The sequence below is a fragment of the Bidens hawaiensis genome, unplaced genomic scaffold (genome assembly GCF_021521415.1).
Source record: "Bidens hawaiensis isolate Kalapana, Puna unplaced genomic scaffold, B.hawaiensis_p1.1 tig00009824_1, whole genome shotgun sequence".
Lineage (NCBI taxonomy): Eukaryota > Viridiplantae > Streptophyta > Magnoliopsida > Asterales > Asteraceae > Bidens > Bidens hawaiensis.
In genome coordinates this window covers 225,556-228,864 of record NW_027491734.1, presented here as the reverse complement: position 1 = coordinate 228,864, position 3,309 = coordinate 225,556, and the positions used below count along the sequence as shown (strand labels likewise).

Here is a 3,309-nt window from a genome sequence, read left to right as displayed (position 1 = left end):
GATATTTAGGGGGTGTTTGAGATTTCTCATTTTACTTCCTTATAACTTTTTATTAAGTTAATAAGGATTTTTTATCTCACAATATAAGCAATTTCAAACCATTTATTACTTCTTAAAAAGTTTATAAGTTATAAGTTGGTGAAAATAAGCAATCCCAAACACCCCTTTATACTATTTGTTTCATGATTTACGGTTTGAAAAAAAATGGATTAAACGGTTTAACTTACGGTTTAAAACTTGAAATCACAATATAAACGACACTTGCCCTTTACCTTTACTATTTTTTTTTTTCATTTTTCGTTACCTTGTAATTCTGTATATGTATGATATTAATTAATCACCATCTTTGTCATTTTAAATTTTTTGTTACACACTATATATTAATAAAAGAAACCGATTCGAATAGAGCCATTTTCGCCGATCCGGCTGACCCAAGTACCCCATCAATCCGACATGTTTGCTTTGCCCTTTTTTGAAACATAATTAGTGATTTAACTCAAAATATTTCTTAGAAATCGGTCAAAGCGACACAAGGTAAGCAGTAAATATCTTTTGGATTTTTCATATATATATAAATATATATTTTTTATTTTAAACATTTGATCTGTTTGAAGAAATATCTCTTATATAATGTGGGTAAGATGTGATCTGTTAAAGAGTCGGCAAAGACAAAATTGGTCTTTCCCATGTGATACAAACAACATATCTGTCTTCTTCCAAACAATATGGCAACTTTTCTTTGGTCAACATAAAGCCAAATCAATTAACTTCATATGTGACTACTTTGTTTCACTTGGATCGGGTAATTATATAATATGGGATGGACACACTTTCACTCTAAATGCTTTCTAATTCTCTTAGTAAAGTTTAACCATTCTTATAATTATATAATTACTGTCTACTAATTTGGTTTGTATTTTTCTCAAAAACATATATATCACCCTTACAGAATTACTGTCTACTAAAAGGGGGTTGCGGCGCAAATTGTTGCCCGTTTGCGTGTCACTTTATTGTAATCGTTTTGTAGTAGCTAAATCAATGAAAGATTAAAAGTATATATGAATATATATATATATATATATATATATATATATATATATATAAACTTAACAAGAAACTTTTCAAATCATTTATGTTTTCGCAAATTCTGACATGATTAGTACTATCATGATGAACGTTTTACACTTTGAATGTGTTTAATTTTGTTTTACAAGGTATATAAGATAAACATTACACAATCAAGATCTTTTGAGATACATGCTTGAGTTTCACAAGTAAAAGATGCTTGACTTATATCAATCTATATTTACAAGAGTATAGGTTTGAAGAGTTTAGATGGAACCAAATGAACCTCTACTATGCACATTTTAATAGGCGGTATTCCTGTATTTTTGTTGTTTTTTTAAACAAAAATAGCAAGTTCATTACTTTGCGGGACAACAACTATATCATATGCAATGTCCTAACAATATCTATGTATCTAACAACATATATACGCACTCAGTAGTTCACCTTCACTAGTTCACATAATCACATATTCACATTTAGTAGTTCAGCAAGTCAAAATTTGCGAACCCTTAGCAACGATACGAATTTGTTGATCTTGACATGAATATGTCTTTAATTCCATCAGGATTTGAATCTACCATTTGTATATCAACATTAGTATTGTGTTGCTTTTCCCATATTTTTCTTGTCAGACCTAGTTTTTCCCATTTTTAGAAAGTTTTACAATGATTTGTTAATTACATGTCATAGATTTTGATTAACAAAAGGAGAAAATGTATAAATTAAGGACTAAAATTGAAAAAGAGAATCTTATTTATTACGAATTCCAATGAGCAATCAGCAAACATAAGCAAATTAAATTACATGTTTACATGCATAATGTACATTGTAATCCAAAACTCTAACATGGCCTTCAAGTTCAAGCCCTATAAACATTAAATCTACAATCATCATCAAACTTATAATAAAATCAATCAAGAAAAAAAAACTACAAATTTGACAACAAACATGATGATTTAACAAACATTATATTAACTTAACTTTCTTTAAATTAAATTCTAAGCAGAAATATACTTAGTTCCGGCCCTCCACTTTGATCCGGGTTCATCATATAATACGCTTCCGAGTCACGACTCCCCACAACTCGATCGAACTTGGCTTGCATATACACCAACTCACCCTCGGACCCACCGGCCCCACTTCCACTAGCATTACTCTTTCTTCCATCCTCCAACACTGGAATCACCCCAGCCCCGACTGACACCCTCTGCACTGTGCTTAGCACATGCCAGTCGGAGTCAGTACACGCCTTAGAAGACGCGTAACCACACTTTTTCCCATTACAATACATGGTCCACACGGGCTCCTTAAACAACTTCCTGCCACGTGTCACCAACCGCTTTTCGCACTCGAGTGTGATTCGCACTAGTCCGGACGACATTTCCTTTACCAAAGACGCGGTCGACACCCCCATTTCGATAATGAACACGGGGCGGATCGCGGGTCATATTGCACCGCGAAACTAACTTGCCCCCTTGGGTTCCCGAATAAGGTACCGGTCACTTTCCGCCCTAGCGAGGGGGTTAACGACAAATGGTACGGCAAACTAATCCGCCGGAAAGTGGGGAGAATGGCTGGGATTGTTATTACGGTGAGTAACGACCGAATAAGTTTTTAAAACCCCGAACAGGCACCCGAGAACCTACGGTAGTCCTACCGGAGAGCCTTTAGCGACAAGAGGGTTTTCGTCGGTCGAATTAAGGTTTATCATAAATGAAGTGTTGATGATGTAATTTGATGGGATTAATTTGCCTGAATTGTTTCTTGACATAGAGACTAGACTATCGTGACACATTCCGATGGAGGTCATTGTGGTGTTATAATAATTACTAGGAGGTTGAAGAAACACTAACCGGACCCCGGGCAGATTACGGGTAACCTGGGGGTTAGATAGATGTTTCCCACGAGGGGTTGGACCCGGCAAAGATGGTTCTTCTGATAACCTGCAAAACAGACACCGTGAGCTCGTCACTGAGAAGGGGGGGGTTCCTCCTTGTGACCACCCTCCGGCGTGAGAATCAGACTAGATTGCTCTTTAAATATAAATGTATATTAAGATATTGCTAGAGCAGATATCAGGTATAATATGTAAGATACAAGATAAGATATGATGATCATACCATTTGGGGTATTTATAGCCGAAGGTAGGTTTCCAAGGAGGTGTAGCCGGCTGAATAGTATTCCTGTTCAACCAACTGTGGCCTACGCACGTGCCATGCTGGTAGTTGGTGGGTAGGCAGC

At 35.8% G+C, this 3,309-nt stretch overlaps 1 pseudogene; it reads right to left on the bottom strand.

The window, feature by feature from the left end:
- Nucleotides 1-1,805: 1,805 nt before the first annotated feature.
- On the bottom strand, nt 1,806-2,863 carry LOC143533591 (protein MIZU-KUSSEI 1 pseudogene; annotated as a pseudogene).
- Between the last annotated feature and the right edge of the window lie 446 nt (nt 2,864-3,309).